The sequence below is a fragment of the Myxocyprinus asiaticus genome, chromosome 21, assembly GCF_019703515.2.
Source record: "Myxocyprinus asiaticus isolate MX2 ecotype Aquarium Trade chromosome 21, UBuf_Myxa_2, whole genome shotgun sequence".
In the NCBI taxonomy this organism is placed as follows: Eukaryota; Metazoa; Chordata; class Actinopteri; order Cypriniformes; family Catostomidae; genus Myxocyprinus; species Myxocyprinus asiaticus.
In genome coordinates this window covers 41,793,252-41,820,398 of record NC_059364.1, presented here as the reverse complement: position 1 = coordinate 41,820,398, position 27,147 = coordinate 41,793,252, and the positions used below count along the sequence as shown (strand labels likewise).

At 38.0% G+C, this 27,147-nt stretch overlaps 1 pseudogene; it reads right to left on the bottom strand.

Annotated features, from left to right (window-relative positions):
• Positions 1 to 5,839: 5,839 nt before the first annotated feature.
• Positions 5,840 to 7,259, bottom strand: LOC127412047 (piggyBac transposable element-derived protein 4-like; annotated as a pseudogene).
• Between the last annotated feature and the right edge of the window lie 19,888 nt (positions 7,260 to 27,147).

Below are 27,147 nucleotides of genomic sequence, written 5' to 3'. Positions count from 1 at the left end.
ATCAGAGTAAGACGTCTTGGAAATCAACCCCCACTACCCAGTATTCTACTGGCAAATGTTCAGTCTCTGGACAACAAGCTCTGCGAGCTGAGAGAACAGATCTCTTTCCAAAGAGACGAGGGACTGTAGCATTATCTGCCTTACGGAAACTTGGATGTCTGCTGAGATTCCAGATTCAGCCATTGAACACGCGGGGTTCTCCGTGCACCAAGCGGACAGAACGAAAGACCTCTCAGGTAAAAGCGGAGGAGGTGGTGTATGTTTTATGATCAACAAATCCTGGTATGATCAGAGGAACATACATTCGATCAAGTCTTTCTGCTCTCCTGATCTGGAATTTCTCATGCTTCTGTGTCAACCGTTCTGGCTACCGAGGGAATTCACAGTGGTCATTATCACAGCTGTGTACATCCCGCCACAAGCCGACACAGACCGAGCACTCAAGCAACTGTATGGGAGTATAAGTGAGCAGGAAACCACGCACCATGAGGCTGCGTTCATTGTGACAAAGCCAATTTCAAATCCATCGTACCAAAATACCACCAACACATCAGTTTCAACACACGAGGGGACCAGGTTTTGGACCATTGCTACTCTCCCTTCCGGGATGGCTACAAATTCCTCCCCCGCCCACCATTTGGCAAATCGGACCACTCTTCCATTCTGCTTCTGCCCACTTACAGGCAGAAACTGAAACAGGAAGCACCCATCCTCAGAACAATCCAGTGCTGGTCGGACCAATCAGATTCTACGCTACAAGACTGTTTTGATCACGTGGACTGGGAGATGTTCCGGTTTGCCTCTGACGACGACATCGAGATTTATGCTGGTAGCGTAACGTGTTTCATCAGAAAGTGCGTTGAGGATGTTGTTCCGACCAAAACAATACAGATCTACACCAAACAGAAGCCATGGATAAATATTTTGTGCTCGTTTCGAGGGAAATAACACCGCCCTCACGGAGAGAGCTCTCGCGGCCGAAGCTACAGAGGTTAGATCACTCTCCATCTCTGTAGCAGATGTAACCCGATCCTTCTGACGGGTAAAGCTGCGGGTCCAGACGGCATTCTGGGCCGCGTCATCAGAGTGAGCGCGAATCAACTGGCTGGTGTTTTTACGGACATTTTCAACCTTTCCCTCTCCTTGTCTGTGGTCCCCACATGCTTTAAAATGTCCACCATTGTGCCTGTGCCAAAGCAATCCAAAATCACTTGCTTAAATGACTGGCATCCTGTTGCTCTGACCCCCATCATCAGCAAATTGTTTGAGATACTAATCAGAGATTACATCTGCTCTGTGCTGCCTCCCTCACTGGACCCATTGCAGTTTGCTTACACGCAACAACCGCTCCACTGATGATGCCATTGCATCTACACTACATACGCTGGTGTCAGGAGCACAACCTCTCCCTCAATGTCAGCAAGACAAAGAGCTTGTGGATTTCAGGAGAAAAGACAGAGAACACAGTCCCATCACCATCAATGGAGCAACGATGGAGAGAGTCAGCAGCTTCAAGTTCCTCGGTGTCCACATCACTGAGGAACTCACATGGTCCGTCCACACCGAGGCCATTGTGAAGAAGGCTCATCAGCGCCTCTTCTTCCTGAGATGGATGAGAAAGTTTGGAATGAACCGCCACATCCTCACACGGTTCTACACCAGCACCGTAGAGAGCATCCTGACTGGCTGCATCACTGCCTGGTATGGCAATAGCACCGCCCACAACCACAAAGCCTTGCAAAAGGTGGTGCAAACTGCCAGACACATCATCGAAAGTGAGCTTTCCTCCCTCCAGGACATATACTGTAAACCAGGCGGTGTGTAAAAAAAGCTTGGAGGATCATCAGAGACTCCAGCCACCCGAGCCATGGACTGCTCTCACTGCTACCATCAGGCAGGTGGTATCGCAGCATCAGGACCCGCACCAGCCAACTCCATGACAGCTTCTTCCCCCAAGCAGTCAGACTTCTGAACTCTTGATCTCTCACAATCAATATACATCAGCACTGCACTTTATTAATCTTATTATCTCACACTGGACTGTCATAAATTATAAATTATATTCTCTCTTAACAACACACTGGCAACTGACTATCAACCAACAGCCTGAATGTCAATACAGTACAATACAACCTACTGTATATTTTATATATACTTTATATACTATTTTTGTTGTATAATGTGTATTCTATATTGTGTGTATGTGTATTCAATATTGTGTGTATTGTATACTGTACATTGTATATTATTATTTGTATATTGTGTTGTAATTATGTGTATTTTAGATATGTAAATTGTGTTGTGTAAATCTGATGTTTATTGTAAATTGGTATATGTCTCATCACTGTCATGACTGCTATGTTGCTCAGAACTGCACCCAAGACTTCCACCCACTATTGCACTTGTGTATATGGTTGTGTGACAATAAAAGTGATTTGATTTGAATGTTGTTTATCTTTATCAAAGCAAGTAATATTTCATTTAATCCTATAACATAATTATATCAACATTAAAATAGCACACTATATCTCCAGCTCTGAATATCTTTCAGTCATGATCACACAGGCAATGTCCAGGTAACCTCAAATCATGAGATTCATCCGCCAGAGCAGTAGTGTCGAAACATGACTGATATAATGTATTCTTACGCAAATTGCTTGCATTTTTAAATTTCAACCACAGATGTCGATAGAGAGCACAAAGTTACATAGTGCAGCTTTAATATTGTATATAAAAAAATAATATTTATATATTCCTTCCCTGCTTTTTCATTTAGTTGGACGATTGTATTAATAGTTCTTTTTTCACTTGTTGCTGCTTGAACTTTAATGAGGGGAACATGTGCTCTTTCATGAGGGCAAGAGATGAAAGGAAAGCTAAGAAAAAGTGCATGTTTCTGGACTCTACAGGTGCTACTATTGTTAATTTTGTTTAAACAGGAGAAATTTAATAAAGATGTTTGAATTACACCACATCTCGTAACTCGCGTTATTATTACTGAGATGCCTATGCCCGGTGGAGAATGAGAAGCTGCCGCCATGAACGATAATGAGGACAGTTTCACAGCTCACGCTGTTTTCCCTTTGCCTTGACGTGTGTGAAATGCTGCATTATCATTACAGTACACAAGCTTTTCATATTCGCCATACCTCTCCCACTGCATCGTTATTAACTGCTGAATCAAGTTTGTTGTCTTAACACTATGCCAGTATTCCCCATACTCTGTGATGCCATGACAGTGCTGCTCAAGCTTTAAAGGAACCGCGTGTCTTTTGCGACATGAGTGATCGGTTGATGCGATCGACCAAATTACCGATCACCGATCGAGTCATAGGATGTGAATATCGGCCGATACCGATCGGTTGCCGATGGATCAGAGCATCCCTAGCTTTTTTCATTATTAACTTTCATTAATAGTTGATGCCATTGTTCTTCGCAGCTAAAAGGAGCCCAACTTTGCAACTGCAAGTCTTCTTCTCCTCCAGCACATTCATATGACCCTGGTGCTCACTGTTATATTCTCTCCTCGGGCAGGGTGTCTAGACTCGTGACACAGCAACCACGGTGTTCCTGCTAGTGGCCAATCCATTTCCTAAGAGTTTCCCACAACACCACAAATGCAGTTTATAAATAAAGCAATTAATTTCCCTTCAAATGGAAAAGCATTGTTTATCTTTGCAGGTATTTTAACAAACAATGCTCACCCTCGTTGAAGGGATCATAATCAAATTTGATCTATCTTTCGGTAAAGAGTATTTCAGAACAATGTTGCCCTTATTGAAGGGCTCAAACATATTTGTTGTTTATCTTTAGGCAAAGGGTATTGCACAACAAAGTCGCCCATATTGTAGGGCACAAACGCAACATTGTTCACCCTTTGGCAAAGATATTGCACCAATAACATATGCCCTTATTGAAGGGTTCAAATGCATACATTATCTTTCAGCAAAGGGTATTGCACAACAATGTCACCCTTACTGTAGGGCCCAAATGCAATATTGTTCATCCTTTGGAAAAGATATTGCAAAATTAATGTCTGGCCTTATCAAAGGGCTCAAATGCAAACACTGGTTATCCTTCAGCAAAGGGAATTGAAGGGCTCAATCTCAAAGCATTGTTTACGCTTCTGAAAATATATTGCACAAACAAGGCTCACCCATTCGCAAGAGCTCAACAATTCTCATTAGCCTAATCTTCTGTAGGGTATGTCACAATAGTAGGATGTTGTACAGTCATATACATGCCATGTTTGCATCATTCATATATTTCTTCTTCTTTCAGATTTGCCCCTCATCTTCTGAAGACCTGATTGCTGTCCAAATATTGGTTTTGTATTTATTTTGGGGGCATAGGTTTTAATTAGTTTCTTTTTCCTTTTGGGGTAAGCTTTGCTTCCCTGCTGTCATCACTGCCGGCAGGATCTGAGTGCAATTATCAATTATCTGAGTGCTGAACTGTAGGGCGTGACTTATGCCAAATGAAATAAGTATCTCTACATTCATATTAATCCCAATAATCTGAGTCTTTTCTGATAGAAATGTAATTATTTCCATGAAGTAATCAGTAATTAAATTAATTTTAGAAATTTTAAAGTAGCAATTTGTACATTATAGTGGATTATTTTATCTTATAACTTACCCAACACTGCTAATATGTAGCACTGGGAAATCCAAATCATTTAAATGTATCAGCTCTTTTGGACAGTTTATAGTATGTGAATGAATGAAACGATTCACATGTATTTAACGTTGGAAACTCGAAATAAATAAACTGTCCATACAATGCAAGTCAAAGGGGTCCAAACTTTCAAGCTTAAAGTCATAAAGGAAGGAAGCATAAAGGTATTCCATATGACTCACATGACACATCTGCAGAGCACCTTACATGCTTCAGAAGACATGGATTAAGCCACTAAAGTAGTATGGATAAAATTTATGTTGCCTTTATGTGCTTTTTGGGGCTTGGAAGTTTTGGAACCCAATTAATTTAACCCTCCTGATATCCTCAAATTTACTAACATCTTTTATCTTTGACCCCAGCAATTTAAACCTCCAGAATATGATTTTTATCATATAAATCATATCATATAACCCCCCCCCCAACACACACACACAGAATACCTATTTCCTATGGAAAAATATGCAAATCACCATAAAATCTCACTGATTAACTTATAATTGTAAATAAAGATCTTTTTTAGTGTTTTAATGGCTTTATATTATTTCTAAGTACAGATTTTTGCTATTTATAACATTTGGAAAGAAGAACAATTTCTGTTATCAAGGATAGTAACATGTATTATGTTCAGGGTAAATTTGACCCCAGGAAAAACACAATTTCAAACATTTAGAAGGATTTTATTTGTAAAACAGAACATCATTATCATCAGAACATCAGTAAGGAACACATAACAGTTCTTTATTTAAAAAAAAAAAAAAGTAAAACCTATAAAAAGTAAATCTGAGCATTGTGTCAGGGATATGTAGGTGTGAGATAGTAAAAAAAACAATGTTATGTAGTCACCAAAATCAGTTTTACAGAATACGAACAGCATATTATTTTTCCTACAGCCCACCAGAAGGTACAGACCAGCCTTTTGTCTGCACTACTGTGCACATGATGTGCAGAGAGCGTGTGCATTCTCCTTGCAGATGTATTTCTTGCATTTCACACAGATGTTGCTGGTCTTGGAGTCATTTCTGTTGGGACAGACCTGGCACCTGCAACGTTTCCTGCCTGCAGTTTGAACCACTGGGGTGAGTGTCTCCATTTGGATGTCCTTCACAACAGTTGCAGCAGCTGTTTATGCTCTTAGAAGGCACCGTCTTCTGTCGAAATGTCAAGGTTTCACCAACGCGTCACCCAGCTGCTCCAGGAAAATCCTCCTTCGACTCAGTTTTCCACTGTTCCAGTCCTTGTTTATTTCGCTCCATAATACAAAGGCATTGCAGGCACTTACATCAATGATGTTGAAGAAAATGACAAGGGGCCAACAGGCAGTCATGTGTCTGCAGCTGTAGGTGGCTGTGACCTTGTCCAGATTATCAACCCCTCCCTTTGTCTCGTTGTAGTCCAAGACCATTTTGTGGTTTTCTGTCTTCTCTGGTTCTCAGGACAGCATCTTTGTGCATGGTACTCATCAGCAGGACATTTTTCCGTTTCTTGAGGCAATAGGAGATGACAGTGGCTCTGCTAGTGAAGGCAAACATTGAAGATGTTACCTTCCTGTTCTTCATCGCAAGAAGCTCAGAGGGAAGCTCTGGCTTGTTTTTTCTCACTGTTCTCAACATGGTAACCTTCCTTTTCAGCAGTTCCTCAGCCAGAGTGTACTATGTGAAAAAATTAACACATGTAATGTTGTGACCATTCAGTCCTTCAGCCATATCTAGTACCACCCTCATGCCCTGATTTCAGGAGCTTCCTCAGGGGATTTACCAGTGTTATTCCAGGCATAGCTGGACTGTGCATCACATGCTGCCCATATTTTGATACCGTATTTGGCCGGTTTGCTTGGTATGTATTGTCTGAAGGGACATCGCCCACAAAATGCAACCAAACATTCATCCACAGTGACGTGGGGGCCTAGATTGTAAAGAAAGGGTAATCGCTGGACCCACTTGTCCCATCCATCCCGTATTGCTGCAAGTTTGTCACGCTCTCGTCGGCCCTGCCTTGTTTCTCTGTCATCAAAGCGTATGACACAGGAGAAAACATGGAATGTCTTTAGAGACATGGAGGCTGGAAATATTGCCCTTTAAGTGTCAGCATTCCAAAGGCTTGCTGTTGCTTCTCCTTTTGACTTGTACACTCCTGCCAAAATGAGCAACCCAATGTAGGCTTGCAAGTGGGTCACATCCAAGCCTTTCCAACTGTCCCCATACACTCGCCTACCCCTAAAGGTTTGTCATCTCAAGTATATCATTTTCAATTGATGGTGTTACGAAGAGCTCAAATGCTGATTTTATGTCTTTGACATGGCTGACAGCATATCTGGTGGGGCCTGGAACCATGTTGATGACATTAGCAGCACTAAGTCTATCCTGTTGTTCAAGTGGGGAGAGGGACCATAATAACTTTCCATTTTTGGAAGGTAATGTGTCTGCTGGTGGTTGAGAGACAACAGGAGGGTCAACACTAAGAGGCTTTTTCTCATCAGAGGAGGATGCCTCATAATGAGGGTGCTCCTCAACATTATCCTCTGTCTCAGACACATTCTCCTCTATGTCACTTTCACTGTCAAATAACTGTGACAACCTCATTGACAGAAAACCTTTGTTTAGAGGTCATTTTCAATTGAGAGAGAGCATAAAGAGAGAGCCCACAGAGCACCAAGAGAAATGGTTTAGAAGGCTGCTGTGCAAGCTTTTATATGTTTGCTCCTCCCCTATGTTGGGTGAACTATCAATGTCCTCATGAGAATTATGTTTTCCCCTCCCCCAAGGTGCGGGAAATATCAAAGTTCTCGTGGGAATTATGTTTTCCCCTCCCCCATGTCGTGTGAACTATCAGTGGTTCTCGCAATACTACAGGTCTGGTTATGTTAGGTTAGGGCCCTAAAGCAGAGGGAAGATTATAAAATTGCATGTTATAGTGATGAGTCATGAAATAAGTCGAAAAAAAAAACCAACAAAAAACAATCTGTCAATCCTGTATTTAGAGACGTTAAACATTGAATGGGGTCAAATTGACCCCAAAGGTAATAGTAGGGTTATTATGGCATCGCAACGAAATATCTGTGTTTGTGTTCCGCAAAAGAAAGAATGTTGGCATAAGGGTGAGTAAATGATGAGAGAATTATCATTTTTAGGGGAAACTATTCATTTCAGCTGTTAACAGCGGCCCCCTTTTTCAGTTAAGCCCTGAACTGAACTCAATAAAAAAAAAATTAAAAAATAATACTCAAAGATTTGTGTTTTCCTTATTATTTTATGTTATTGTATGTATGATACAAATGTTTTGATGTTAACTCCACTGTCTTCTTTTATCACCATATCTCAACTCAGTTATATAAAACAGGGTGTTTTCTCGTTTAATTGTTTATATTCAGTGATATTTTATATTTGTTATTTGTTTATATTCAGTATAAAAAATGATGTATAACAAGTGATATAAATTTAAACCATTTAATACCACCAGTTAGAGTTGTGACCAAAATGTAGTGTATAATTGTAAGGGTCTAAAAAGAGTTGTTTTATATACAATTGTGCTCAAAAGTTTGCATACCCTGGCAGAAATTGTGAAATTCTGGCATTGATTTTGAAAATATGACTGATCATGCAAAAAAAACTATCTTTTATTTAAGGATAGTGATCATATGAAGCCATTTATCATCACATAGTTGTTTGGCTCCTTTTTAAAATCATAATGATAACAGAAATCACCCAAATGGCCCTGATCAAAAGTTTAAATACCCTTGAATGTTTGGCCTTGTTACAGACACACAAGGTGACACACACAGGTTTAAATGGCAATTGAAGGTTAATTTCCACACCTGTGTCTTTTTAAATTGCAATTAGTCTCTGTGTATAAATAGTTAATGAGTTTTATAACTCTCATGTGGATGCATTGAGCAGGCTAGACACTGAGCCATGGGGAGCAGAAAAGAACTGTCAAAAGACCTGCGTAACAAGTTAATGGAACTTTATAAAGATGGAAAAGGATATAAAAAGATATCCAAAGCCTTGAAAATGCCAGTCAGTACTGTTCAATCACTTATTAAAAAGTGGAAAATTTGGGGATCTCTTGATACCAAGCCAAGGTCAGGTAGACCAAGAAAGATTTCAGCCACAACTGCCAGAAGAATTGTTCGGAATACAAAGAAAAACCTACAGGTAACCTCAGGAGAAATACAGGCTGCTCTGGAAAAAGATGGTGTGGTTGTTTCAAGGAGCACAATACGACGATACTTAAACAAAAATTAGCTGCATGGTCGAGTTGCCAGAAAGAAGCCTTTACTGCGCCAATGCCACAAAAAAGCCCGGTTACAATATGCCCGACAGCACCTTGACACGCCTCACAGCTTCTGGCACACTGTAATTTGGAGTGACGAGACCAAAATAGAGCTTTATGGTCACAACCATAAGCGCTATGTTTGGAGAGGGGTCAACAAGGCCTATAGTGAAAAGAATACCATCCCCACTGCGAAGCATGGTGGTGGCTCACTGATATTTTGGGGGTGTGTAAGCTCTAAAGGCACAGGGAATCTTGTGAAAATTGATGGCAAGATGAATGCAGCATGTTATCAGAAAATACTGGCAGACAATTTGCATTCTTCTGCACAAAAGCTGCGCATGGGACGCTCTTGGAATTTCCAGCATGACAATGACCCTAAGCACAAGGCCAAGTTGACCCTCCAGTGGTTACAGCAGAAAAAGTTGAAGGTTCTGGAATGGCCATCACAGTGTCCTGACCTTAATATCATCAAGCCACTCTGGGGAGATCTCAAATGTGCGGTTCATGCAAGACGACCAAAGACTTTGCATGACCTGGAGGCATTTTGCCAAGACGAATGAGCTATACCACCTGCAATAATTTGGGGCCTCATAGACAACTATTACAAAAGACTGCACGCTGTCATTGATGCTAAAGGTGGCAATACACAGTATTAAGAACTAAGGGTATGAAGACTTTTGAACAGGGATCATTTCATTTTTATTTTTGTTGCCATGTTTTGTTTTATGATTGTGCCATTCTGTTATAACCTACAGTTGAATATGAATCCCATAAGAAATAAAAGAAATGTGTTTTGCCTGCTCACTCATGTTTTCTTTAAAAATGGTACATATATTACCAATTCTCCAAGGGTATGAAAACTTTTGAGCACAACTGTAAATTACAATGCATAGTCTTTATTTCATGTGAAACTTTTTTACGTGGGTTGCACAAATAGTCACATAACCAGAGCCATTTAATTCCACTGTGCCCCCTGACTGATCTCACATTGAAATCGGAAACAGTAGGTTGACTTTCCTTTAGCTAAAATAGGTTTATGCTTACCAAAATTCGAAACACTGCCCCCATTGGCCAAATCAGTAAGTGTTGTTTGGCTTAGGAGTACATGTGAGCTTCATTTTCCAAGTGTAATGTCCACGGAGGGACATTACGCAAGTTTTGAAGCAAGGGACAAAATCAAGTTTTGAAGCAAGTTGTTTTCAGCTGTACAGTGAAGAGGAATGCATATTTTATAAACTGAACAACCTAACACAAACAGCAAACCTAAACCTAACTGTCAGTGTAATAAAAATGTAATGTTAGATAGAGGGACAAATGCAACCTCCAAATCAAACACGATTACTTCCTGGTTTCAACTCGGGATCAGAACCCCATCTCCAATTCTGGAGGTAAACATGCTGGAGCTGTTACAACAATGTCTGATAAGAGATACCTCTTGTCAGCATAATGTGGCCCATCCTAGGATACTGGAACTCTTGGAAATAGCATGACAACTTCTCCTGTGATCCTGTTGGTGCTCCTCTGAAACGTGTTACTTTATTGTTTGAATTTTTTTTCGCTGGATCTTATTGAGCAACTGAGCAAAATTTGACTTTGTAGTTTCCCACCTGTTACAGTTGTGACCAAGAATAATCTCATATTAGAATTTGAAACGTCCTTGTTTGTGCGGGTGAGGAGATGTAGTTTGTCCCGTTTTGTTAGGAAGAGAGTGGAGATTCACTAAATGAATACTCTGCAGCGCTGTTCGAAAGCTGCGCCGATGGAGCCTGACCAGCGCGCCTGCTCGTCTCCCTCGCCTGCATCTCCTAGCGCAATTAAACAACACAGCCGCGCCTCTGACTAAAATGTCCAGCAAAACGTCAGATAATTCAAAAAACGGGAAAAGATTGTCTGGTATATGCTGCTGAATGTTCAGCAGTTCGTCCCTGGTAAAACTGACTGGAAAAGTATTACTAAACACAGGACAAACAAACAAAAACAACAAAAGAACTGAAGAGCTACACACCGAGGCGGCCATCCGTGGCGCCATCTTGTATATATCCTATATATGTATACAGTATATCCTCTCTGATCACTGTCTTGTTCATCTTCTTCCAACCTACTGGCAGAAATTAAAATCAACCAAGCCAGTAGAAAGGACTGTAAAGAGATGGACCAATGAAGCAGAGCAGGAACTACAAGCCTGCTTCGATTGCACAGATTGGAGTGTTTTTGAGGCTGCAGACACCAGTCTAGACGAGCTCACAGATCTGGACTGTTACATCATATATCAGTTTCTGTGAGGATATGTGCATTCCTACTAGGACTTATTTAAAATTCAAGAACGACAAACCGTGGTTTACAGCAGAGCTCAGGAAGCTTCGTCAGGCCAAAGAGGATGCTTACAGGGGTTGGGATAAAGTCTTGTACAATCAGGCCAGGAACACACTGAACAAGGAAATCAGAGTGGCTAAAAGAAGATACTCTGAGAAGCTGAAAAACAAGTTTTCAGCTAATGACCCTGCATCAGTGTGGAGTGGCATGAAACAACTCACAAATTACAGGACTCCTACCCCCAACCCTGTGGTGGACCAACAACTGGCTGATGACCTGAATGTGTTCTATTGCAGATTTGAAAGGCCCAATCTCACACCCCACACCCACTCTGACCTTCACTTCACTTCACTTCACTTCACACAAACACCAATACCTCCTGCAACCCCCCTCCTCCCCCTTCCTGCTACTCAACCTGCACTTAAGATCTGTGAAGATGATGTGAGCCGGGCTTTCGGAAACAAAAGACGAGGAAATCTTCAGGCCCAGATGGCGTCTCACCAGCGTGTCTTCGATCCTGTGCTAACCAGCTGGCCCCCATCTTCACACAGATCTTCAATAGATCACTGGAGCAGTGTGAAGTCCCATGCTGCTTCAAACATTCAATCATTATTCCTGTCCCAAAGAAACCAAAATTCACAGTACTTAATGACTATAGACCTGTCGCCGTGATGTCTGTGGTCATGAAATCATTTGAGAGACTGGTGTTGGTCCACCTGAAAAACATCACTGGACCCTTTCTAGATCCCCTTCAATTTGCTTATCGAGCAAACAAGTCTGTGGATGATGCAGTCAACATGAGATTGCATCATATCCTGCAACATCTGGACAGACCAGGGGCATATGCAAGGATCCTTTTTGTGGACTTCAGTTCGGCTTTCAACACCATCATCCCAGCTATACTCCAGAATAAATTACACCAACTCTCTGTTCCCATGTCTATCTGTCAGTGGATTGCCAGCTTTCTGACGGACAGACAGCAGCTTGTGAGACAGGGGAAACTCACTTCCAGCACCTGTTCAATCAGCACTGGTGCCCCCCAGGGATGTGTGCTCTCCCCACTACTCTTCTCCCTCTACACCAATGACTGTATCGCCAAGGACCCCTCTGTCAAGCTCCTGAAGTTTGCAGATGATACCACTGTCACTGGCCTCATCAAAGATGACGATGAGTCTGCATACAGAAGGGAGGTTGAACAGCTGGCTGTCTGGTGCAGTCAAAACAACCTTGAGCTGAACACGCTCAAAATGGTGGAGATGATTGTGGACTTTAGGAGGAACACCCCAACACTGACCCCCCCACACCATTCTAAACAGCACTGTGGCAGCAGTGGAGTCATTCAGGTTCCTGGGCACTACCATCTCACAGGACCTGAAGTGGGAGACACACATTGACTCCACTGTGAAAAAGGCCCAGCAGAGGTTGTACTTCCTTCGCCAGCTGAGGAAGTTCAACCTGCCACATGCGCTGCTGATACAGTTCTACTCAGCAGTCACTGAGTCTGTCCTCTGCACTTCAATAACTGTCTGGTTTGGTTCAGCTATGAAATTGGACATCAGAAGACTACAAAGGACAGTTCGGACTGCTGAGAGGATTACTGGTTGCCCCCTGCCCCCCCTTCAAGAACTATACACTTCAAGAGTGAGGAAAAAGGCTGGAAAAATCACTCTGGACCCCACTCACCCTGCACATTACCTTTTTGAACTGTTGCCTTCTGGCCGACACTTCAGAGCTCTGAGCACCAGAACCATCAGGCACAGGAACATTTTTTTTTCCCTCAGGCTATCCATCTCAGTTAAATTGTTGAACAGTTAAATTGCACCATTGAGCAATAACTATGTGCAATACACAGTTTAGTCTTTTTTATATTTATCCAACACATCCAACCTCTTCTGCCATTTCATTCCTCTGAAAGAAAAAACAAAACAAAAAGCAAAACAAAAATATTTGCAATGTACGTAACAAATTGTATTTGCACTGTACATAACAGATTTGTATTAGATTTACACTACGTATGTGTATGTGTGTATGTATGTATGTGTGTGTCTGTGTATGTACGTATGTGTATAATTTTTTTATTTTTTTATTTTTTATTATTATCCATGTCTTGCTGCTGTTTTTGTATTGTTTTTGTATTGTTGTACACTGTAAGCTCCTGTCACCAAGACAAATTCCTTGTATGTGTAAGCATACTTGGCAATAAAGCTGATTCTGATTCTGATACAATTTGTTTCATTGGGCTAAGGAGAAAAATACACATGCTAACTCAGTTGGGAAAAATTTGGGATTAAATGGGTTCATATAATTTAATAATTATTTAACATAGTATTAAATAATTTCATTTTATTTTGCTTATTTAAATAGCTCTAATGTAGTCAGCTACTTTTTTTTAGTAGCTTGTAGTATAGCTTATTACTTTTATATTTTTAAGAATCACTTGACTATTTTAAAGGAGCCTTTTTTTCTATTTTGTAAGCAGCTTGCAGCTTAAGAACCTACAGTTTCAAAGTAGATACACTAATGTCTACCTGTTGAAGTTCAGACTATTTCACAGACTCAAAAATTGAACCATACATTTCTTCTAGTGGATATCTGCAGTAGTTTCCTTGTTACCATGTACCTAATTTGAAATGCAAATATTTTATGCCACCACCAGTGATTTCATCCTCAAAAAAATTCCCATTGCATCAACCCTGTACCTTGTAAACATGTTTTCAGGTGAACTGATTAAAAAAAAGAAGAAGTGTGCAACACTACCTAATAGTTCTACAGACACTGGCCATTGCTCAATTCTATGCTCATCCCTTTCTCACATAATAATTTCCATTTCAATAAATCATTTTATATTTCCTCCAATTTGCTAATCTCTTTTACTCATATGGTCATACTGTTCAAATAAAAGCCTGTTGTAAAATGAATTTATGGAAGATAATTTAAAGTCCTGTTTGGCCATGCAGTTTTATGGGAATATGTGTCAGCCATGGATGTAAACTGGGATTCACATTCTGTAGCTTAAAGGCTTTTATGAACTCAGCAATTTAATTAAGGTGCAGATGACATGTGAAATTATATAACATGCAGTATTTATGTTCATCATATAAAGTACCCTCAAAGTAAAGAGCCATGTCTCTTTCATGGCATGCTCACCGCAAGGCTGAGAAATTACATGGAGGAATTATGTATGAAGTACATCTGTAAAAGCTGTACTTTCCCTTGATCAAAACATTAGGTAACACTTTGTATATATGTTCCCTTTTTAAGGCTTTATAAAGGGGTTCATTAATGACGAATAAGTCATTTGAAAATGCATAATAAATAATTGATATAATATGAATAACAAGGGTGACTTTCGTGCAATACTTGCCAAATAGTGAGCGTCTTAACTCTCATGTTATAAATGCATAATAAATACAATTATTCATACTTTTATTAATCAAAAACAAAAAAATGCTCTAATTCATAATTTGTCACAATGCAGATAGAATGTATTATTATAGTGAAAATAAAATGAAAGATCGTCATTGTCATCTGGCTTTGTTTATATCCATTACCGTATTTGTACTGTAATTAGTACAGTTAGCTGCAAAAACAGCTTGATGCAAACAACAACTTTTTTGACATAAGCATAGAATAGATTCAACACATGACTGGGGAAATAAAGGAAGTAGGATAGATATAATATTTTTAGAAGTAGATAACATTATTGCAAAACCTAAGAAAATATAACTATAATATTGAGTGAAAAATCTCATTCAATGAGATTTGAGAGCTGCAACCGAAGGGAGCATTTCTAGTAAATAACAGGCCAATCAAATTATATATAAATATTCTGTTAAGCTTTATAATTTCATATTACAAAATAAGATAAATATTTTCTACGGGAGAGTGATTCAGTCGCACCTGTTTTACATTGCCAGCAAACACTGAAGTATGTTTGTTTGTTTGTTTTCTTGGACATATTTGGGCATATCCTGCAAATACTGATCAAACTGCAATCACACTAGATGGAGTTGATGTTCATTTGTATTCATTTCAGATCCACTGCTAAAATCCTCAAATAAACATTAACATTCCTCATGAAAAATCTTGTCAGATGCTGGTCAGATCCATGATGAGAGTCTAGGCAGCAACGCAAGTTAAAAAACATTGAAAGCAAGCATGAAAGGAACAGAAGAAAAATCTATTCTGTGACAGCACATGTTGAGGCCTGACCCGAGCTTGCTGAATAAGTGATATTTTGGTTCAATAGAGCGAGACGGGCATACTTTCATTGTTATTTTTGATGGGCACAGAGTGAACATAGAGGGCACTGTTTCAAATCACAGAGTGCAGCGTGCAGGTATTTATAGATTCACTCAATCACTAGTTATCGGTGTCGTTGCCAAATACATCTACCAACCCCTTTTTCAGAACAAGGAAACTTCAGCTCTGTTCCAAGTGAGCAGCTTTGCAGTCTACCTTTAAAGGCAGCTATCTTCAGCAACATGACTGAAATGGAACCTCATGAGTCACCAATTTGGAACACTCTACATAGGCAATAACTCTGTGGAACATTCAAATAGTGTCCCTCACATGAAATTCGACTCAAACTTGATTTCAGTCAGCTGAGCAGACAATGTAATACTCTAATACATAACAAAATGGGTATGGTAAAATAGTCCATTATTAGTTAGACTGAATTTTTATTTATACTTTTTGGTACTGAATGAATTATATTTATAATCAACACTGCTGAAAAATACAACACAGCATGTATGTTGTTATAAAGGGAACTGTACTGGTTTTAATGGAAACTATAATAATCCCTTTGGGTGTCTACTGGTAATGTGTTGGCTTCTATAGATGAAATTAATGTTTACAAACAAATGCTCCGCCCAGCCACTTCCAGGTTGTTTCTGTAGCCCATGGGCACTTCACTCAAATTGCTCTGAAACTGCCCAAAAAGTGCTGTTTTTGGGGTTTAAACACCCTGTTTTCCACAGATTATTGGAGATTAGGGCTTCTTCAAATTTCCACCTGATCGTTGCTTCAGGAAACACTCAGGATTTTACATAAATTATGATATTTTACGGGTCACCGTCACTGATATCACATCTGCTCTATTAGAACAACTGACCCACAGCAGCTGTTGGTGGATATTAACTTTTTTAACAAAGAAATCACACAAATTACGATCGCAAATGACAGATATGAGGTCCAGTATGATCTAACAATGATCTTATCTGATCAAAATCCTCATATACGATATAACAGGAGGAACAGATCATGTCTCAACTGCAGCACATGGACTACTGATTGTGAAAGGATAAGTGAATAAAAATAATGTCATACTGTGAAAATAACGTCTTTGCATTTATTTTGAATGCAGTAAATAATACTGTTCTATCAAAAATGGCTGTTATTAAGTTTTGATATGGAATATGATCAAATTTAAGTAAAATATTATTATTTATTATATGTGGGTTAATAATTTAAGCAGTTAAGACACATATTGTATGTCTGATGTTCGTTTTCATTTCTAAGTACACTAATTCTTAGGCTTTAGAGGTGTGTTAAACGTGTGAGGATGTTACATGTCCGACATGATCATACAGGCTCATTGAACCAAGATTAAACTTGTTTTGCTGATCATTCAGAAAAGAACCCACATCATTTATTCACTGTAAACCATAGATATTCCTTTATAATAACTTACATTAACAGACATTATTACATTCTATAATGCTTAAACGATTATTAAACTTCAGCGCTGCCTATTTCCACCATTGAAATCTGTAGCTCGAAAGAACCCGGAAGCGCGGTTTCCTGCGGTGTGACGTCAGAGTAATTTCATCTATTGGCTGCATGTTTGCACTCAGAAAAATATATTTTACAAATTTCTGTTTCATAAAAAATTGTCAAAGTAACCTTTAACAAAATAAAATGTATAAAACTAAAACCATATAAAAATATTTTAACTTATACTATATACTAATGCACACTAACATATATATATATATATATATATATATATATATATATATATATATATATATATATATATATAGTGTGTGTGTGTGTGTGTGTGTGTGTGTGTGTGTGTGTAGTATATATATATATATTAATAAAAATGTTCTTAATCAGAATTTGTCTTTTTTTAAGCACAAGTAAACTAAATATTGGTTTTTTGTTTAAAACATGAAATTGTCAATGGGGTACAAAAAATACATATTTTATCTTAATTCAAGATATATTATCTGGTCTTATCATTGTACACAATTTTTGACTCCCCCGTTAATTTATCTTTTAATAATGTAATATAAGTTTACTCTTCAAGACACAAATGGTGATTAAGAAAATTATTTTTTTAAATCATTGAATTATGCATCATGGGAGTACCTTCTCTACAAATGATAAATACTCTAGAACGTTGTCTGTGAATTTGGCCAAAAGAAAGCAGCATAAATATGCTGCTTACCTTTTGTAACAGCTTTCACCTATGATACCTTAAAAGGATGCCTACATAGGCAGCTCACTAGGTTTTGGAATGGAACCTAAGAGTCTCTATTGAGAGTGTGTAATGTCGAGGGTACGGCTGACAGATTCTCAGCAGAGGTCACTGGCGTCCTCTGCTACATTATTCTGTCTAGTTCTCATGGTTGCTTCATTGCTGAGTCCTGTGATCGAGCAGAAACCAAACCGCTCCTGACAGTAAATGTGAGTTTAAAAGTACCAAGGACAGAGGCGACTGGAATACCAATGTGACATTGGCACTTACATTGATTAGGTAGTAGAAACAAAACATTAAAGCCCAGGACATGTTATTAACACAGGAAACATCTAATGGTTATTTTCCCATTGGCTTGACAATAATGGAGTTTAAACTTCATCAGAAAGCAAATAAAGAAAGTCAATAACTTGAGATGACTTGCTAGTTTAAACACAAAAGAGCAACTGCTATTGCAAGTATACTTTTTGTATATATAACATAACAATTTAATGCATGCCTAACCATTTATTCAATGATTTGCAACCATTGCACAACAAGTAAAGCTGAAACTTACTATATGCAAGCATATGAACGCAGAAGCTTCTAGCTACTGTAGGTAAGACATTGTTGCGTTCCAAAATATCAGAGCACAATGTAGAATGCAACTACAGGTATGTGTGTATTTTAGTGTTACTGCAAGTGGCGCTATAGCGGACATAGTCTTTTGTGGTCAATTTTCTCTTTCAGGGGTGTGTTTCCCATATAACTACGTAACTCACTGCTTAACCACCATAGTATGATGCCTCATTGGAGAAATTAACTAGCTAGTAATGACCTCAGCGAAGTCAAATGTCCACACAGTAAACTAACAAGGAACTATGCTTCTAACCGCAGGTGGAGAGCTGTAGTTTCAACCAGTAGTTTCAACTTTGCGATGCTGTTTGCAAATGTTCGTTGGAACTACAGTTTTGGGAAACACCAAAACATTGAACTATGTTGGTAACGATGGAACTTGTGAAGGCTAATGATGCTTTTGGGAAATGCAACCCAGGTCAACTACTGTCATGGCAGAGCAAAAGTTTCAAGTATTACCAACCAGTCTCATGACAAGTCAAAATAATAGGACGAGATGGCGAAATTGAAAGAAATCAAACTCGTACAAAAAAACAAAAAAACAAAAAAAACAAATACAACTTTTACTCCCAAAGAGAAAAATAAATGAACAATGATGTTATAATTGAATGAATTTAATTGAATGATGAAGTTTAACCCCTAACCCAAACCTAACCATAAACTTTAACCCCTTACACAAACTCTAAACCTTAGCATGCTTTTAATAGGAAAATAACTTTAGTGTACCAAGGAAGAAAGAAAACATTGGTGTTTGGAACGAGACGAGACACGGATTATTGACGTTCATCTCTCATATGTATTGCATAAATAAATATGGATGAGTAACCAGATTTGTTGACAGACGTTTCCTTTCTTAAAATTAAGTGATGGATAGGAAGCTAGCTAAAATTTGATGTCTGTATTATTCAGAATTTCTGAATTTGAAATTCTGTTTGTTAATTAGTTGGTCTCTATGGGAGTAAAAGTCATACCGTTTTGTATGACCAAAGTCGTACAATATCTTAAGATTTATGCATCTTGTACAAATTATTACGAGTTGGTCTGTTGGCATAACTGGCAGCAGGGGCGTAGCAGTCATTTTAAAAGTGGGGTGGACACAGCTGTCAGTAGGTGGCTTTCACAGACCCAACACTTACAGTGCAGTATAAATATATTACAGAATATATTAATAAGTATGATATAAGTATTATATTTATATATAGGTATTATTTATTTTTAATATTTGTTAGTATTTTAAAGATTTTTCAAAATTTTTGCAAAATTTTTGCAAAATTAGCTGCAAAAATAAAGGGCATCTTGTGGAGCACTTGCTTCTGTTTCACACATGACAATAAAAACCTGAGCACAAGCTGGTCCTGAATAAATTATTTCATCAATTACAATAATGACAATTGTGCACAATTTTATTTTTTTACTCTGTACTTGTGCATTGTGGGATTTAAATGTATACAAGTGGCTCGAGTGTTTTGACCACGTTCACCAAAATTCATTCGGATCCATTTAATGATTCGTTCAGTGACCATTTCTGGTGATGCCAGAAGGTGATGACAAATGAGTGTCTTGTGTGAAATGAGTTAGACACAGAATCATCGATCAAAAGAAAATTTTAATCCTTTACAATTTGTATGTCTACAGACCTTCAAAGAGACTTTAGTAGAGGTTTTAAGCATTATAAGAACAAATCAAATCTATCATTTCCCTAGAGTTTGTGAGCTGCTGAGCAATAATAGTCTTATAGTATTATGAGTTTCAATAACGTCTGTACATTTTCATGTATAAAAAGTGTGTCTACATATTTATTCACTTCAGTAAAATGCATGTGTTCTAAGAACACAGCAGATGTATCTTTTTTCCTACAGTTTGTCTACTGCACACCAACATAGAGGTAAAAAAAAAAAACAGGAGCTGATATTAAAAATAGCTTTACATATTTAACACAGATCTAGTAATCTACTTAAATTGGCAAAAACAACCGATCAAACTATTACATCACAAACATAATGAAGACTCACTCATAAACTCCACTTACAAAGTGTGCTTAAAAGAAGGATTGTCCTTTGTTTTTGTTTTCTGCAGTGCATTTCACATAATGCTGCCAATCATGAAAGATATGCCGATAAATAACTCTCATTTGTGTGTTCCTCATCTCTAGATTATTCATTTAGATCAACATCAATGAAAAAAAATTGATAAATGAGCATCATTGAAAGCAACTTTGTAGAAATGAACAGAGCCGTGTTGATTAGACTGTCTGACTGATGGCCTATTTTGTAAGGGTTGTTTCGACTCATGAAACTCACCTGTGATTGGCTGGATGGTTGCTTAATCAGCTCAAAGTAACAAAACGCAAAGAATATATACAAAGACTGTATACAAATCCAACATTTGGACTCGGTATGGGTTTAGCTTGGAAGAGTGCGGCGGACAAAAATCACCTTTTTAAAGAGTGCAGGGGATGTGTCTCCCAAGCTGCTACGCCCTTGACTGGGCAGAGTAAGTTAGTTAAAGTAAAGCCTGAGGCATACTGTACGATTTGGGCCATAATGTTGCAGTGTGAGACAAATTTCAGAAAATCGCTATTCGTTTTGATTCAGAGAAAAATTATTTTAAGCACTTAGAGGAATATTCCGGTTCAGTACAAGTTAAGCTTAATCGACAGTATTTGTGTCATAAAACTGAACACCACTTTTAAAAAAAAGCAAAAATCAAGGTTACAATGAGGGACTTACAATGGAAGTGAATGGGGCCAATTTTTGGAGGGTTTAAAAGCAGAAATGTGAAGCTTATAATTTTATAAAAGCACATGCATTAATTATTTTGTTAAAACTCATGTATCATTTGAGCTGTAAAGTTGTTTAAATTGTCATTTTCACAGTCATTTTAGGGTTTTACGGCAACAAAGTTGTAAAATTGGCTATAATTTTACACAGAAAAGTTTAGTAAGTGATTTTATCATACTAAAATCATGATAACACGCATATTGGTTATGTCTTGTGTACTTTTGAAAAAGTGGGTATTTAAGCGTTCAAAAATTGGCCCCGACTCTCTTCCATGGAGCCTCACTGTAACCCAGATTTTTTCCTTTTTTTAAAGAACAAAAGGGGCAAGTCAAAATTAATTTTTGTTGTATTCAATATTATAACACAAACGCTGTCGATTGAGCTTAACTTGTATCGAACCAGGAATATTACTTTAAGGCACTGATTTTTAGACACTATTCACCACAACATACTTTTCCAGTTACCAATGCAAAATGGGCAACTTGGTCTTATAGAATCATGTTTCTCTACCTACATTTTTGCTAAATTATTTTTACATGCCACATATTGCAGTAGTTTTCTTGTGAAATGAACACTAGAGGCACTACAACAACGACTTTCGCACAAATAAAATGGCATCTTATGACATCTAAACACTTTTACTATAGCACGTGACTTGTAAGTCGATACATTTTAATTTTTGCATTACGTAACCAACAACATTTATAAGCTTGTTTAAATGTGACCAAATCTCAAGTAGCTCAACTGATAGAGCATTTCACTTGCTATGTAAAGGACCCAGGTGGGAGTCCTGAAGAGCACAAGAGTCGACACGTGAGCCAAAAATGTCATAGAAGCATCACAAAATGACATGGTTGCTTAAGCTATTGCATTTTTACATATTTGTTTTTTTTTCTTTTTTAAGCATTTGGCAGATGCTTTTCTTCAAAGCCACTTATAGTGCTTTCAGTGTATACATTTTTTCAGTTTGTGTGTTCCCTGGGATCGAACCTATGAGCTGCAGGTTTCTGAAATAGCACTATCCTTTTACAGCTACTCAACTTTAATTATACACACCATTGATCACACCATAAAAATACTGTTTTTAAAGTGAGAATTACTGTGCACACTGTCTTAAGAGGTATGCACAACTGTGAGATTTTTCAAGTTAAAATGAACCAATAATTTTAATCTCCAGTAAAATGCAAAGTTATCCTGCTTCCTTGACAAATACATTTGAGTAAGCAGTCACTTTATTGCAGTTATTGTAATGAACGGCTATCTCTTTTCATGTCGGCTCTCCACAAGAGTTATTCTAAATTATGAGAGTGTCAGCCCAAGTCTACCATCACTTATTAAGGTGTTGTCTATTAAATTTTTGCACAGCTTCATGGAATGAATCCTTCAATGATACATTAGCATTTTTCAGTTTTGGTGGAGCTGCTTTGAAACTATATAACTTGCCAAGCAACAAGCTACTACTAATGTGAAATAGTTAAGCTACAGTCAAGCTACACTTTTGAAAAAGTAGTTAGCTATGCTCAGGGTTGGGAGGGTTACTTCTGAAACGTATTCCACTACAGATTACAAAATACATGCTGTAAAATGTCATTTGTAATGTATTCCGTTAGATTACTCAAGGTCAGTAATGTATTCTAAATACTTTGGATTACTTCTTCAGCACTGGTAGATTTTTTCACTTGTTTTGACTATAAAAACTCTGCCAGTAGAGTAAGACAAAATACACATGTTAAAAATACATTCTCTGAAAAAATATCTTATGCAGTGTTGCTTCTAAAACAAGATAAATCAAATTGATCTTGTTTTAAGGATTTTTAGATATTTGTACAGGAAAACAATACAAAAATTATCAAGAATATGATTTTTGCCCTAATATCAAAGGTCTTACTAGAAAAAAACAAATTATGATCCAACATGAATTTTCTTGATAAAAAAATATGATCATGCCTGGTAACATGCATGTAAAATAACTAGAAATAGCATTTTAACTTACCGTAAAGCTGACAATTTACACAAGGTTTATTTCTATTTCTTCTGCTCCAAACTTACTTCAGACTTACTTCTCTGTCTGCTCGTATGAATGTAACACATCATAAGAAAGTGTTTCACCGCTGTTCAAATGCACTTTGGATCACATCATTTATATGTATAAATGTTTTCCATCTGAAAGGACTAAATATTAAATGAAACAAATGACAATAAAATGCAAAGTAATCTCTTCAGTAATCAAAATACTTTTTGAATGTAACTGTATTCTAATTACCAATGATTTAAATTGTAACTGTAGTGGAATACAGTTACTTATATTTTGTATTTTAAATACGTAATCCTGTTACATGAATTCCGTTACTCCCCAACCCTGGCTATGCTACTAGCTACACACAAAAAGAAGCTAATTTTATTGAAGCTAGTTAAGAGGACAATAGCAAAACAGATTATATACTTTGAGAATCTCAACTGTGACACAATCAAACTTGAACACATGCATTTACAAAAAAACTTTTTTTTTTAAAAAAACAAGTGAATAATAAAAAAAAAAAAAAAAAATGAATTGGAAACAGTGATTCACAGAAGAATCTTTCACTAATATTTAAGTTTAAAGTAATATTCTGGGTTCAATACAAGTAAAGCTCAACGAGTACCACAAAAATAAATTTTGACTTGCCCCTCAAGCGTGCTAATGTGTGTCAGGGCCAGTTGCATTCCCGCTGTCACTTCCGGGGCTTCATCGTGCTGCTTCAAGGCTTTCTCGGGGCCAATGGCCTTTGGCCCGCCGATTACCCTCGGGCCAAACAAGGCCAACTGGGGAGTGAGGCAGGGTCAATGTCAAATGCTGAGTTTTGCCAAACTAGTCAGCGCAGTGTTTCCCAAAAGCATCGCAGGCTTAAGTTGATCATAGAGACCATTGGCGCTAATGGTTTCTATGATCTACTTAGGCTTACAATGCTTTTGTGAAATGCTGCCCAGGTTGTGTATTCAGCACACAATGGTACAGGTTTGGGATAAATTTAAGAATTGTGGGTACACTATAAATCTGTTCAAACGCACAATGGATGAAGTGGGGCCCAAAGAAAGAGCTTTCCATGGTTCGAGATCATGGACAGTGTGCTGGGACATCGTCCCGCTGTTAGTGGAGAGACCACTCGGGACTCCATGGCAATTACAGTCGGTGAGTTGTCAATGCTAACTTATATTATTAGCTAGCTAATGTTTACAAATAAAATAAACTCTATATTTTAGATAGCTAGATAACACGATCCCTCAGCTTAAGTTTTCTTCTTGGTTGTGAAATGGGCGGGGTGTGTGATGTTGGCAACAAGGTGGCGTGTTAAGGGTGGGTTTTAGGGCAATGCTGCAGGGCTATTGGCCCAATGGTGGGAATGCAGATCGATTTTGGTTTCGTGGCTTGAGGTCCAAGGTTATTGGCCCAGGCTGGCCAGCTGATAGCCTTGGCTTGCATGGCTTGATAGCAGAGGTGGGTAGAGTAGCCCAAAACTCTACTCAAGTAAAAGTACAATTACTTTAAAAAAAAATAATTACTCAAGTAGAAGTAAAAGTACTAACATAAATAATTACTTGAGTAAGAGTAAGAAAGTAAAAGAGTACTCAAGTAGTGAGTAATTTGTTACTTTCACAAATGACATAATAGACCTTAACTCCCCTATATTCCATTACATAATACACATTTAACATGTATTACAGAATTATTATTATTATTAATGGAAATTCTGTCATCATTCACCATCATGTTGTTCCAAACCCGTATGACTTTTTTCATTCATGCAATACGAAGTAGATATTAGACAGAATGTTTGCCTGAGTCACAATTTACTTTCAGTGAATTTTTTTTTCTCCATATTTTGAAAGTGAATGGTGACCGAGACTGTCAGTCCCTAACATTCTGTCCAACATATTTTGCGTTCCACATAATGCAAAGCGTCACACTGGTTTGGAACAACATGAGGGTAGGGAAATTATGACATAATATTAAATTATGGCTGAGCTATCACTTTAAAGGGATAGTTCACCCAAAATGAAAATTCTCTCATCATTTACTCACCCTCATGCCATCCCAGATGTGCATGACTTCCTTTCTTCTGCAGAACACAAATTAAGATTTTTAGAGGAATATTTTAGCTATGTTGGCCAAAATTTTGATGCTCCAAAAAGCACATAAAGGCAGCAAAAAAAGTAATCCATAAGACTCTAGTAGTTGAAACCATATCTTCTGAAGTGATATGATAGGTGTGGGTGAGAAACAGATCAATATTTGTCATTTTTTGCTAGACAGCAGAGGCGATATGCAGAGAATGTGAATCACCAAAAACACAAGAAGAAGAATGTGAAAGTGATCTGTTTCTCTGTTTCCCATACACACCTATCACATCGCTTCTGAAGATATTGATTTAACCACTGGAGTCTTATGGATAACTTTTATGCTGATTTTGTTTAGCTTTAAAATGTTGCCACCCGTTCACTTGCATTGTATGGACCTACAGAACTGAGAAATTCTTCTAAATATCTTCATTTGAGTTCAGCAGATGAAAAAAGTCATACGCATCTGGGGTGGCATGAGGATGAGTAAATAATAAGAATTTTAATTTTTGGGTGAACTATCCCTTTAAGGGCTCTTGTCAGATCTGGATGAATTTGTCAATAAGAAGAGAGGTTTAGAAACATTTCTAGTAATTATTACGGTGAAAACGTGAAAATGTCCCACAGGGACATAATATATAATGCTGAAATATAAACCAAAGCAGGATCATGCTTTATTAATGCCTTCTTTTGCTTTTTCATAGCTTTTAAAGTTCTCATTTCAGTGTAGTTACAGTTTTCAGAGTCGAAAGAATTTAGATCATTAGTTCTGTACAGCAGTACTGCCTCTCTCTAAATGCAGAGTATGCAGCCTAGTGCGTAGGGCACCAACCCCCGTCATGAAAAACTAGCTGTGTCTGAAACCATCCCCTATCCACTATATAGTGCACCATTTCGAGTGTCCGCCATTTTGTAGGATTGTCTGAATTCTGAGTGAGCCACTCGTTCCCTACTTTTGTTCACTCATTATTACCCACAATGCACTCTAAGTTCGAGTGTACATTTGATGTACACTCGTCGACAGTTGATTGCCCACAATCCACCATGGGGAAGATGTACGAGCTGGGAGTTTACTGCTTCCTTCACTCCTGCAATGTTTTCTTTCATGCTGAATGTGTTAAATTACTTTGACAAATCATTACTTGATTAAAATAACATAATAACATACAGAGAGACAAAACATACAGATACATTTTAAAATGTACTCTTTATTTGATCAAATGTGTTTACTCTTTATATTAACACACAGTATATATTAAAAATGACAAACAAAATGAAGATTTATTGTATTCATATATTATTTAATATGAATAACAAATAAGGCCCAAGCATTGTAAAAGTTCATATGTGACGTTTCTTCGACAGTCCAAGAGATCCAAAGCTTTGTGTATACGTCACTCACTCATTTCTTTCACTCACTGCTGAGATATAGCGCACTAACTGCCATTCACTATATAGGAAATAGTGAATGAGTGAACGATTTTGGACACGGACACTCTCTTCGCCATACGATCGCCTCGCGCACACATATCTCTCACGCGTGCCTCGCTGTGCTTGCGCAGAAATGCTGTCTGTTCGCGCTCCAGTTGTCAATCACGCGAACAGCAGAGCTAAAGCATTTACACTTAACTTGGATGTTTACATGGATTTATAGTTAATCTGCCTGAAGTAGCTGTGATTGTTCCCAGTACCCCCGCGAGGGCACAGAGTAAATTCATAAATACTGCTCATGACATGCGGGACGTGGGACAAAGCGCACTAATATATTGCTGCACTGATTTAAAAATGTACACTTAAAAACTGATGTCATAAGAGCCCAGTTACAGAATCACCCTGAAAATTACCAACACATTCACACAGAAAAACCCGTGTTAGGATTAGAGCCAAAATTTACCTCAGCGTGCT